Below are 13,758 nucleotides of genomic sequence, written 5' to 3'. Positions count from 1 at the left end.
CAAACACATGAGCCTCCTTTCTCATCTCAGGGCCTGACATGTCAGGTCTAGTTTAGGGCCTTTGTACTAGTTGTTCCCACAGCCTGGAAGCTGCTGCTCTGAGATCTTTGCCTGGCTGGCACCTTCTTATTCAAATTTTATCCTAAATCACAAATCTTTCCTGATCTTCCAATTTAAAATAGCTTCCTTGGGGGCAAAAACGTAGACTGTACACATGTACTTGCTTTTGTATGAATACATTTCTCTGGAAGGAGGCACCAAAAATTAACATTTTGTTGCTTATGGGGAAGGAAAGTGGATAGCTAGGAAACGGCAGGAAAATAGACTTATCTGCATATCTTTTCTATTTTTTTAAAATGTAGATTCATTAAATATATTATCTATTAAAAAATTAATTAAAAAATAAAAGAGAAAATAAAGTAGGCCCCTGCTGAACATCCAACCTTCCTTCCCCTTTCTTCCTTCCTTCCTTCTTTTTTTCTCTCTCTTTCTTTTTTAGAGACAGGGTCTCACTCTTTTCCCCAGGCTGGAGTGCAGTGGTGCGATCATAGTTCACTGTACCTTCATGATCCTCTGGCCTCAGCCTTCCAAGTAGCTAGGACCACAGGTGTGTGCCCACCAAGTTTGCCAGGGTATTTTTTAAAATATTTATTTTGCAGGAATGGGGATCTTGCTGTGTTACCCAGGATGGTCTCAACCTCCTGGCCTCAAGTAATCCTCCCCAAATGCTGTGATTACAGGAATGAACCACTGTGTTAGCCTCTTTATTTACTTTATAAATTTTGTTTACAAAACAGGTAGTAGGCAGATTCGGCCCATGGCTATAGCTTGCTGATCTGATCCCTGCTCTATCATATCTTATTTGATATATATCCTGGCACTGATTATTGGTTTCCTCATTTCTTATCTGCCTCTCCCCACCCCCACATACTAGAATGAAACCCCATGAGAGTAGGGTGCCTCTCTGTCTTGTTACCACCATGTGCCTACACCTGGAACCATTTCTGGCTCATAAAGACTCAATAAATACTTGTCGAATGAGTATTTGAATGTATTATGTTTGTCTGGGCTGAAGAGAAGAGCAGCTCTATTTGAAGGGAGATAAGATGAGATAAACTTCTGATGGCAGCCCCTCTAGGAAGAATAATTTCTAGTTTGATCATCCTTAAGACAGTCCAACCTGTAGGTCTTGCCTCAAGGAGGAGCTGCTTATATGCTTACTTCCTGACAGCAGATATGAAACTGAGTAGTACCTGTCCTCCTAGGACATGTTCCAGAAGAGAGGAGAACCGATGGATTAATCACTTTTCAGTTTGAGAAGAAAAAGCACCTTACACACACACACACACACACACACACACACACACACACACGAGACCTCAGAGCCCAGGGAAGCTGCTCAGTTGGCAAGTTGGGCTTCGCAGACTAACAGTTGCCCCACCTGAGGGTATGGAGGAACTGGAATTCTGACTACCAGAATGACATGGGGAACAGCCAGGACCTGGAGAAGGGGAGAAGGTGAGGGGAAGTGGGAGAAGGTGAGGGGAAGTGGGAGAAGGGAGTTTGGCACATTCCAATTTAGGCAGCACATTGCCCTGAACAAACAGCCTGAATCACCACGTGCTTATTAATTTAAAAACTGTTTCTGAATCAACACATTCTTTGCCTGTCCAGGGCTGGGCTTTTTGCAGCCATGTAGCACACTGGCCAAGAAAGTGTGGGGTCCTGAAGGAGAAATGGCTCTAGAGGAATCACCCGAGCCACTGGGCACTGCCTCCCAAGGCTTGGAAGACGGCGCAGAGGGTTCCCAGGCTGTGCTACTTTTGTTCCCTTGGAAGAAAGTCAGTAGGCAGATGCCTCTTCTACCTCCCCCAACACTCTCTTCAACACCAGACTCCCTCTCTAGCTCACTCAGAGGAAGCTGGGAAGGTTCCAGTGGCGCGCTCCTGAGAAGCAGTGGAAAGGGCCAAGGTTACGAAGTTACCCAGGTATGGGGGCGAACACTGGCTCCCTCACTTGCTAGTTGTGTACTCTCTCTCTCTCTCTAGCTCTCTCTAGCTCTCTCTCTCCCTCTCTCTGTCTCTGTCTCTCTCTCTCTCTGTATCTCTCTCTCTTTTGAGAGATGAGGTCTTGCTATATTACCCAGGATGAAGACTGCACTCCAACTCCTGACCTGGACCCAAGTGATCCTCCTGCCTCAGTCTCCCAAATAGCTGGGACTCCAGGCACACGCCACACCGCGCACTTGGCTGTAATCTTGATCAAATCATGTAAAATCCCTGAACCACAAGTTGTGTTTTTTTTTTTTTTTTTTTTTTTCTACAGTAACACCCAGTGGAGTTATGTAAATTAAAATAAAGTAATGTGCCTAAAGCACAGGGGCTAGAGAAGCAGCCTGATAAAAAGAAGGTCTTGGGGAGGGAGGAGGGCAGGGCATTGCCCCTCCAGTGGCCAGCAAGGAAAATGATGGGGCCCATCTTTGGGTACTTGCAGCTGAGCCCACAGAGTCTCCTGTTTTATCCCCGCACAGTAGGGAATGTCCTTTGACTTTCCTGACCCACGACCTAGCTTGGCAACGCCGGTCCTCCGGTATTCAGACCCGTCACTTGGCTCTCACTGACTGGTTCTCCCGGAGTTTTGAGAGAGCTGAGAGGTCGTTGAATCCTTTCTCCTTCCCTCTTGTAGTGATGTCTCTCCCTCAGACAAGCCCAGGGACTGCTGGTCATCAGCTGAACCCGAGGGGAGCGAGGCCACAGCCCATGAGATGTACCCCACACTTCCTCTGCCCCGCCCCCCAACCAGGACTGTGTCTGTGTGTTTCAGGGTGTACTGCTGGAGCCCTGGGAGGAGGGGGTTGGGCAGCCGCTGGCGCTGCTGCTGGTGGTCCCTGTGCTTGAAGTGCCGATGGTATCGGAGTCCACGCACCCAAGGCCCAGCACTCAGCAACATTCTCTGGCCCAGCAGAGGGGTGAGAGATCAAAGGAGGGGGCGTGGGGCATGGATTGCTTCTGGGCAGACCCATGGCAATGTGACATGGCGTTTCCCGCCTGAGTGTTACTGACTGTGTGGCTGCGCCTGCCACGCTCGTCTGGGGGGTGTGTGTGTATGTGTATGGGTGGGTGTTGGGGGGTGCACAGACGCTCTGGGTATGTAGGGGGGTCAGCACTAGGGGGGCTTCTAGGATTTGTCTGTAGTCTCATTTCCGCCCTCCCTGCTCCTGGAGGGGGAGCTGTAACTCAGCCCGGAGGCCACCTAGCTGATTCCCCTCCCCCCACCCACCAGCCGCTCACTGTGTCACAACAAGGAGCTTTGGCAGAAAGGGAGGGGAGCGTGGGTGCTGCGAAGAGAAAAACACCCCAAAGTTTCAGAAAAAATGGCAGGAGAGATGCCAGCACCCAGAAGCAGGAGCCTTCTGCTTCGCACAGCCTGCACTGCTGGGCTGGGGGGAGACCACGGTTTCCTCTCTTTCCTTTCCCGCTCCCCGCCCCTTGCTGCATGATATTCAGGAAAAGGAAATATTACAGTGAGGGGAGAAAGGGAACAAAGAGATGCTTTTCAGAGCGGTCATGGATCTTTCCGTAGCCGCCAGAAGACAGAGTTCTGGGCTCTGCTTGCTCTGGGCAAAGTGGGGGTGTGTGTATGTGTGTGTGTATGTGTGTCTAGAAGAGAACAAAAAAGTGAGAGAACGTGTGTGTTAATGTGTTCGTTTATGCATGCCTGTGAGTAAATGTGTGTTAATATGTGTATCTGTGTGAATGCGGATGTGAATTGGGTGGGTGTGTGTGTGTGTGTGTGTGTGTGTGTGTGTTGGGAAACAGTAAAGATATAAGAAGACAGAACAAAAAGCATCATATACAAGGTTGGTTAGATAGCTGCCCTTGGATAGTCTACACATGAATACTTGAAAACTGTTTGTGCAATAGGTTGGCCATTACCCAATATTGCGCGGCATTAGATTAAACGTGTATACAATGAAAAACCTCAAGACTGACCATTTTTCCTCATGCTTTTGAAATCAGGGTATTTCATTTGGGCAATGGCTCGTTTTCTGAAGGGTAGAAACCTCATTTACTCAAAGCTCAGAATACAGTTTTTGTGATCATTTCCCCTAAGTAAGGGCTAGAGTTTCTCTTAGCATCATTTGCCTACAAAATATTTGAGTTTGTAAACAAGATCCCAAGGGGAATATTTATCCCACTCAAGAAAACAAGTTACTTTTACCTCTTTGAAATATCTGTTTACATTCCAACAATATGGTACTTATAAATCACTCCTTTCTAGAAATTTATTAAAGCAACTCTTAGAGGCAATACTTTTAAAAAATAGCAAGGCTGTATTTTTTTTTTTTTTAATTTAGAGGCCTACAATGAGTTTTAACAGCTTATCTGGCTTAGTGATGTCTATTCACTTATGATTATAATAACTTCTTACAATTAATGAATGCTCTTCATGCACCAGACCCTGCATTAAATGCTTTACATACATGCTCCCATTTGGTCCTGCCAGCCAAGGAAGTACTGTTATTTTACAATTAAGGGGTAGAGAAGTAACTTAACCAGGGTCAGGTAGGTAATAAATGTCAGGGCAGAACTTAAATCTGAGTTTTGAGTCCAAAGCCCCATGCCTTACCCTATATGCTCAGTTGCATTTCCTTTTCTATCTTTCTTTCTCCTTCCCTCCCTCCCTCCCCTCCCTTCCTTCTTTCCTTCTTTTTTCAATCAGAGTCTCACTCTGTCACCCAGGCTAGAATGCACTGGCATGATCTCAGGTCATGCAACCTTTGCTTCCTGGGTTCAAGCAATTCTCAAGCCTCAGCCTCCCATGTAGCTGAGATTACAGGTGCACGCCACCATGCCCAGCTAATTTTTTTGTATTTATGGTAAAGACCAGGTTTCACCATGTTGATCAGGCTGTCTCAAACTCCTCACCTCAAATGATCCGCCTGCCTTGGCCTCCCAAAATGCTGGGATTACAGGCGTGAGCCACCGCGCCTGGCCCATTTCTTTATATTTCACTGCCTAAACATGCCCAAACATGTCCAAACATGCAGCATGCAGGTGCCTCCAGGTGCCTACAGAGGGCTGTCCCCACAAAAATCCTGGCTCCTGGTCCAGACCCACTGTTAGGGCCAGTGCCTGGGCATTATGGGTCAGTCCAGCTCTGAGATTTTAATTCCTGTAGTTGGAATGAGGGAATAAATCCAGCTCTGTTAGGCACTCAATCTTTCGGTATTTTTCAGTTTCTCTGGGGCAGCAGATTTTTTCTTAGGGTCATCTCTGAGAGAAATATGCCTGGAACATTGGCATGAGGAAATCAATCAATGCAAAGCATATCAAGAGGTATGTATTCAGCACCGTGAAGACCAACCCAGAGAGAATAAGCTCAGAAGGTTGTAGGAAGAGTGTAGGACTTGGAGGTAGAGCAATGACCCTGCACTCCCTCTGGAAGGGGTGAGGGAGAGGGAGAAGGGAGGAAAAAGAAGGTGATGAGGAGAGGTTGAGGAAGAGCATGTGGGGTATGTGCAGCTGGAGGAAGCAACTGGATGAGTAATGGAGAGCAGCTTTATTACTTTGACTTTTTGAAATAAGAACCAGCTTATGAAGGTGGGGAGGGAACAGCCTGGAAATGAATTAATTGAGAAAGGAAATTAAAGCCATCATTTCTGCTCTGTTGACGAGCAGATGTCAGCATGCCTCTAGCCTCCTGCTATATTCAGTGCTTTTCTAGAGATAAACAGTGGAGCTCAAAGAGGTTCCAACAGGGCCTGGACTGAACACTTGAAGGCTCTAGGATATTTTGGTCATGAGAAAAGAGGGCTGGAAGTTGAGGACCAGGCTTCTAGGCTCTGAGGATTTTTTTTTTTTTTTTTTTACATGAGCTATTTCACAATTACCAGTAGATTTAACTGCAAAACTGAAGGGAAATCAGGTAAGGATTTATAAAAGAAGAAATTAAGATGCTGGTATTCCTACTAAGATGACCCTAGGGAGAAAGAAAAGAGTTGGAAGCACCTTTGCCAAGCCACTGAGAAGCTAGCATTGAGGGCAGAGAGTGCTTGGAGCAACCCAGCCTTAATGCACTCTCTTAGAAGCAGCCAGGGCAGAGAGCAGCGGGTACAGGCAGTTCCAGCAATAGCTGGCTAAGGAGGATAGAGAGGGAGGCTGGCTCAGCGACCTAGCCTGGGAAAGCAACCCCTGTGCTGAAATGCATTAGAAGTTCTCTGCCCTGTATCCCAGCACTTTGGGAGGCCAAGGTGGGAGGATCGCTTGAGCTTAGGAGTTCAAGACCAGCCTGGGCAACATACAGAAATATAGATAGACCTCCTCTATATTTTTAAATATTTTTTATATTTATATTTATTTTTTATATATTTATATTTATATTTAAATATAGATAGACCTCCTCTACATTTTTTAGAAAATAAATAATTTTTTAGAAGATAAAAAATTAGCCAGGTGTGTTGGCATGCACCTGTAGTCTCAGCTTCTTGGAAACTGAGGTGGAAGGATTGCTTGAGCCCTGGAGATGGAGGCTGCAGTGAGCTTAATTGTGCTACTGCACTCCAGCCTGGGCAACAGAGTGAGATCCTTTCTCAAAAAAAAAAACAGTTATTTGTGAAGACTTACTCGCAGCAAGGGGAGACAGGCAGAGTGTACACCAGAAACCAGGTATCTTCAACAGGGATATTTTGGATCTTTTCTGCATCCAGACAAAGGAACTTATTTACTAACAGCTGGCAGATATGGGCAAAATCACAATTTGATGGGTTAAACAAGGTCTGTAGCTTTCTTTTAGGTGTACAGACCTAGCGCAGGGAGCAGTTTTCCCCTGGGGTAGACCTTGCTGACTCAAGGTCTATACCTAAAGTCCTGCCTTTCAAAGGCAACACTGAGAACCTGGGATAGAAAGAGAATTTAGGTGGTACCATGAATGTCAGAAGTCTCGGGCACAGGATTCTGTTGGACCAGAGAGTTCGAGTCTCCTGTTGGAAGCATGGTTCATAAATAATGCTGGAGACCAGATCTGATGGGTCATGCGTGTAATCCCAGCACTTTGGGAGGCCAAGGCAGGCCGATTACCTAAAGACAGGAGTTCAAGACCAGCCTGGCCAACATGGTGAAACCCTGTCTCTACTAAAAATACAGAAGTTTGCTGGGTGTGGTGGCGCGTACCTGTAATCCCAGCTACCTGGGAGGTTGAGGCAGGAGAATTGCTTGAACCCAGGAGGTAGAGGTTGCAGTGAACTGAGATCGAGCCACTGCACTCCATCCTGGGTGACAGAGTGAGACTCCATCTCAAAATCAATCAAGCTGGAATCAATGAAGTACGTATTGAACATTTTTGGGGGGTTAAATAGGGGATTCGAGAAAAACAAACAGATATGAGACTGCTCTGACTCTTGAGGAAATTAACGTGTCTTCTAATCGGATTGGCCCCCTCCTCATGCCCTTTTGCCTCTTCACTGTTTTCACTCATGTGATCATTCACCTCTACACACACCCTCCTCTTTTCTTGTCATCTTCCTTCTCTGGCTCTTTCCTGCTTCCTTTGGTCATTTTCTTTTCTTTTCTTTTTTGAGACAGAGTCTCGCTTTGTCACCCAGGCTGGAGTGCAGTGGCATGAACACGACTCACTGCAGCCTCCTGGCTCAGGTGATTCTGCCTCAGCCTCCTGAGTAGCTGGGATCACAGGCACGTGTCACCACACTCAGCTAATTCTTTTTTATTATTTGTAGAAATGAGGTCTTGCTATGTTGCTCAGGCCTGGTCTCTAACTCCTGGGCTCAAGCGATCCTCCCACCTCAGCTTCCCAAGGTGCTGGGATTACAGGCGTTAAGCCACCTCACCCGGCCCCTTTGGTTATTTTCCCCGCTGAATGTATGGCAGTCTTTGTTTTCATTCTCCCACTTGGTCTTCCCTAACCTCTGGGCACTTTGTGCCTTGGTTTTCCCACTCCTTCCCTGCCCCTGGGGGATGATAACCTCCAGCTTGCTGGAGGGCTCCAGAGAAGGTTAAAATTCTGTGATCCTGCAAGTGTGTCTAGAGTTGGATGGGCACATGTATCCCTGATTTTCCAGTTAGAAATTGCTGGAATGGGCTGTAAGGGAGGGAAAACTTTCCCTCTACCCTTTGAGATTCAACTATTGAGTCTATGAAGTACACTGACAGCAGATTAACAGGAGGAAAATTATACAAATATATTATGTGCACAGGGGCATTGCATGAAAGAAAAATGAGTACCTCCAAACCCAGTGAGATGTAGATGTTTACATGCCCTGTTCATTGAGGGGGGAAGGTGTGAAGGGAGATATAGGCAACTTAGGGAACTGTAATGATTTTGGGGAAAGATGAATGGGCCCTCAGAAGAACAGGTGACATCATGAGACGGTCTGGGTATGAAGTGGGCCTCTAGTTTCCTCTCCTGGTTAATCTTCCCTGGTTGATGAAATTTCTGGGGAGGGGACTCATGACAATGGAGTTCCTCTTGGAAAATCTGTCCTTAGGCAGATAAGGGAAGTTCAGAGAAAGCCTCTCCCTGCATTTGCTGTTTCCCAAGTGTCCTCAGTTTGAGGCCCAAAGCAGCATATTTTGGGGTGGCATTTTCTGAACTCCTTCAGAGCTAATCTGTCAGAAGGCAGGTGGAGCCCGGGTCAGAGGAATCTGGGCATGCCCAAGTTACATAAAAGTTATGCGTCAACGAGCACATCCTGCTCCACTTTTTTTTTCTTTTTTCTTTTTAGAGATTGGGTCTTGCACTGTCACCCAGGCTGGAGTGCAGTGGCATGATCATGGCTCACTGCAGCCTCAACTTCCTGCCTACCCTACTTTTTTAGTATAATAGCTGAAAGATATGGAATGTGGAATTGATGAAGGGGGACTCATTAAAATTACAATAGCAATTAGGAACAAGCAGAAAAAGACCATAGGCAAGGACAGTTTCATGGGTAAGATCATATGGTTTCCCACATTTTGTATTTGGCGAGGGCTTAGGAGGGATCAGCACACCCAGACTACTCTCCAGCTACAACTTCAGTTTCAACAAAAACCTAAATTTGATGCCCTTGACCCAGGCCCTCTTTCTCTTTCCTGAGCACTAAGGCTTCTGTTGGTGCTCTTGGCATTAGTAGCTTCAAGGCGAGGGTGAATGGGTTTGTGTTAGTGACTTTGTGGATGAAAGGACACTTGAATTTTCCTTGCCCAGCCTCAGCACTGCCTCAGGCATTAAAGGCTATGAAATCTGCACTGGTGTTTTGGTCAGAGAGTGGAGTTGTCTCAGACCACTTTTTATACCCTATGTGAGAAGGAACTGTCAACCTAAATAACGATCAGAGAGGCTTTCTAAAAGAAAAGGTCTTTATTTTGGAATGGACATTGCAATGGGAATATGAATATGCATGCCATAGTAAACTGTGTGAGTAAAAGAAGACAAAGTCTCACTTTTTTTTTTTTTTTTTTTTTTTTTTTTTGAGACAGAGTCTCGCTCTGTGACCCAGGCTGGAGTGCAATGGTGTGATCTCGGCTCACTGCAACCTATGCCTCCTGTGTTTAAGTGATTCTCCTCCCTCAGCCTCCCGAGTAGCTGGGATTACAGGCATGTGCCACCATGCCAGCTAGTTTTTTAATACAGACGGGGTTTCTCCATGTTGGTCAGGCTGGTCTCAAACTCCCAACCTCGGGTGATCGATCCACCTGCCTCAGCCTCCCAAGGTGCTGGGATTACAGGTATAAGTCACCACGCCTGGCCTTTTTTTTTTTTTTTTTGGATACACGGTCTGGCTCTGTTGCTCAGGCTGGAGTGCAGTGGTATGATCTTGGCTCACTGCAGCCTCTGGCTCCCAGGCTCAAGCAATCCTCCCACCTCAGCCTCCTGAGTAGCTGGGACTATAGGCGTGTACCACCATGCCTGGCTAATTTTTATATTTTATGTAGAGATGGGGTTTCATCATGTTGCCCAGGCTGGTTTCAAACTCCTGAACTCAAGCAATACCAAGGGAGATGCCAGTCTGAGCTTGGACAAGCAGTTGCTGGGCAGATGTCCTTGCATAAGTATTTTTTATGTAATGTTGTGAAGGCCTTCATACAAGGTTGTGAGTTTTACAGTCTTTTGTGATTTTTTTTTTTTTTAATCAAGCATACAAGCATGAAAACCCTCTCTTCATGGCCTGCCCTGATTCTGTTTGTCAGAGTTTTCTTTTCTTTTCTTTTCTTTTCTTTTCTTTTCTTTTCTTTTCTTTTCTTTTGAGACAGAGCCTTGCTCTGTCGCCCAGGCTGGAGAGCAGTGGCACAATCTCAGCTCACTGCAACCTCCGCCTCCAGGGTTCAAGTGATTCTCCTGCCTCAGCCTCCTGAGTAGCTGGGACTACAGGTGCGTGCCACTATGTCCGGCTAATTTTTTGTATTTTTAGTAGAGACGGGGTTTCACCGTGTTAGCCAGGATGGTCTCGATCTCCTGACCTCATGATCCGCCTGCCTTGGCCTCCCAAAGTGCTGGGATTACAGGCATGACCCACTGTGCCCTGCCTGGATTTTCTTAACATTAGTGACTTTATTTTAATTTTGACAACTTTCACAGAACTTAATTGTAGTCCCTTAATCCATAGTTGCCTCTGATTCTGAACTGCCCAGAAAAAAAAGACGTTAGTTGGTTCCTTGGGTTTTTTTCCTTCCAGTCATTTATTCATAAATGGTGTCACACACTGGAGATGTGAGAATGGAAAAAATCATGGTACCTGCCTGTCAAGAACCACAGTCTTGTAGGGGAGACAGGGATAGAAACCACAATACAGGGCTCGGTGAGGTGGCTCATGCCTGTAATCCCAGCACTTTGGGAGGCTGAGGTGGGTGGATCACCTGAGGTCAGGAGTTCGAGACCAGCCTGGCCAACATGGTGAAACCCTGTTTCTACTAAAAATAAAAAATTAGCTGGGCATGGTGGTGCATGCCTGTAATCTCAGCTACTCGGGAGGCTGAGGCAGGAGAATTGCCTGAACCTGGAAGGCGGTGGTTGCAGTGAGCCAAGATCACGCAATTGTGCTCCAGCCTGGGTGACAAGAGTGAAATTCTGTCTTCCATCCCCCACCCCCCAAAAAAGAGGTCACAGAGTAGAATTTGGTGGAGGCAATTGTTCCAGGGTCCCAAGTCCAGTAGGGCTTAAGGTGTCTCCTATCCTGGTTCTCAAATGAGGAATTCTTTTCTCCGTTCTTCTCTTCCTTTATTCCACAAAGATGTAGTGAGTGCTGTGAGTTAGGTCTGAGTTAGGTTCTGTGAATACATAAATGAACAAATACCACTCCCTGCTTAGAGGAGATCACGGACTAGTTATGTTCTTCCCAGACTCCATGCTAGGGTATTCACTGGTCCATTTCACTATCAGGATGAAATAAGAAAAAGCAAGAGACAATGTAGTGAGTCTTTACATAAAATTAAATGTATTCAATATAAGATCTTTTCTCTTTAGTTTGAGGTTATATTCTTTTTTTTTTTTTTTTTTTTTAGACGGAGTCTTGCTCTGTCGCCCAGGCTGGAGTGCAGTGGCCGGATCTCAGCTCACTGCAAGCTCCGCCTCCCGGGTTTACGCCATTCTCCTGCCTCAGCCTCCCGAGTAGCTGGGACTACAGGCACCCGCCACCACGCCCGGCTAGTTTTTTGTATTTTTTTTTAGTAGAGACGGGGTTTCACTATGTTAGCCAGGATGGTCTCGATCTCCAGACCTCGTGATCCGCCCGTCTCGGCCTCCCAAAGTGCTGGGATTACAGGCTTGAGCCACCGCGCCCGGCCGAGGTTATATTCTTATGTACATTCTTTCCTCAAAACATGTTCGTAGTAGATGGTAGTCATCACTGATTTGTTTGTTTATTTCCTTGCTTGCCGAAATGAAAATTAAGCAATCTTTTGTCATATCACAAAAAGTGCATGTGTGTGTTAAGTGGTGTTACTGGTTAAAGATTCATTTCCTCATTATTTCAAAAGTGGGATTAAGGCGGGGCATGGCTGTAATCCCAACACTTTGGGAGGCCGAGGCAGATGGATTACTTCAGATCAGGAGTTTGAGACTAGCCTGGTCAACATGGTGAAATGGTGAAACCCCATCTCTACTAAAACTACAAAAAAATTAGCTGGGCATGGTGGCACATGCCTGTAGTCCCAGCTACTTGGGAAGCTGAGGCAGGAGAATTACTTGAGCCCAGGAGGCGGAAGATGCCGTGAGCCGAGATGGCGCCACTACACAATAGCCTGGGAAATAGAGCAAGACTGTCTCAAACAAAACAAAACAAAACAACAACAACAACACACAAAACCAAAGTGGGACTAAGAGTGACCCTTTCTCATCTAATAAATAAATCTTATTCAGGGAATATGGATTTACCAGACATGACACATGCGGGCGCTCATGCCACTCCCCACCCTCCTTAGACTCAGAAGGGAGGAAATGGGAGCGCCCCAGGCCTCAAGAGAGGCAGCATTAGCTCTTTTCTTGTTACCCTTGCGCAAGACACCAAGAGCAGCAGCCTCTTGAGACCCTGTAGGAGGCAGTGCGGGAAGTCCTGGACAGGAACCAGTGCAAGCGCCAGAAACTTTTGGGAACACTGGAGCTACAGATCCGCTTGAAGAACTATGACCTTCAGAAAGATGAACGCTTCTTGGGCACTGTCATCTGAAGTCCACTCCCCGCCCCAGGTTCTCCACATGTGTCCTGGGGGACCAGCAGCACTGGGATGAGGCCAAGGCTGTGGGTGTCTCCCACGTGGACATCGAGGTGCTGAAGAAACTTGACAAGAACAAGAAGCTGCTTAACAAGTATGATGCCTTTTTGGCCTCAGGGTCTCTGATCAGGCAGATCCCACAAATCCTGCCCCCAGGCCTAAATAAGGAAGGCAGGTTCCCTTCCCTGCTGATGTACAGTGAAGACATGGTGGCCAAAGTTGATGATGGGAAGTCCACAATCAAGTTCCAGAGGAAGAAAGGGTTCTGTCTGGCATGGCTCTTGGCCATGTCTGGATGACAGACGACGAACTTGTGTACAATGTCCATCTGGCTCTCAACTTCCCGGTATCACTGCTCTGGAAGAACTGGCAGAACATCTGGGCTTTATACATCAAGAACACCATAGGCAAGCCCCAGTGCCTATGTTAAGGCACATTCTAATAAATCTTAGTGCCACAAAGAGAGAGACAGAGAGAGAGAGAGAGAGAGAGAGACAGAGAGACAGAGATAAACAGAGAGAGACTCGAGATTCAGCAATCTCCTTTCTAGACAAGGGCTGCTCCCCCTGTCATCACAGAGGAGATGGCTGATGTTCCAGGAGTCTACAGGCCCAAGAGATCTGGGTTCATCCCATCTCGTTGGAGAAGGACAGCAATTCTACAGAGGGACCTGGCAGGAAAAACTGGTGAAACATGAATAGGCTGCCCCAGGAAGGAGCCTCTGGCTCTTTTATAGGGTAACTGAATATGGTCACCAGCTTTTATCAGAATTAGCCGGGTACTCAGAGTTTCCATGGCCCAGGCACAAATAATTCACAAACCAATCCCTTCAAATTATATCCCTGAAATAGTCACATGCATGCTCTCAACATACCATTAGCACCTAAACTCAAACGATGACACACTCACAAGTCTGCATCATGCTGCTTATAACTTAAAGCTTGTGGGTTTAAACTAATTTAGGAGTCGGTCTGGGGACCAAAGGGGGAAAGTCTTATCATGAGGTGGCGATTTGCTTAGGGAGGAAAATGCAATGCACGTGTGATATCCGGAGG

At 46.6% G+C, this 13,758-nt stretch overlaps 1 pseudogene; it reads left to right on the top strand.

The window, feature by feature from the left end:
- The first annotated feature begins 1,483 nt into the window (after positions 1–1,483).
- LOC108541682 (60S ribosomal protein L10a pseudogene) lies at positions 1,484–13,133 on the top strand (annotated as a pseudogene).
- Positions 13,134–13,758: the final 625 nt, after the last annotated feature.

Source organism: Rhinopithecus bieti, unplaced genomic scaffold (assembly GCF_001698545.2).
Source record: "Rhinopithecus bieti isolate Rb0 unplaced genomic scaffold, ASM169854v2 scaffold_20170, whole genome shotgun sequence".
Lineage (NCBI taxonomy): Eukaryota > Metazoa > Chordata > Mammalia > Primates > Cercopithecidae > Rhinopithecus > Rhinopithecus bieti.
Note: the sequence above shows the minus strand (reverse complement) of the source record. Positions and strands in the feature narration are given on the sequence as shown.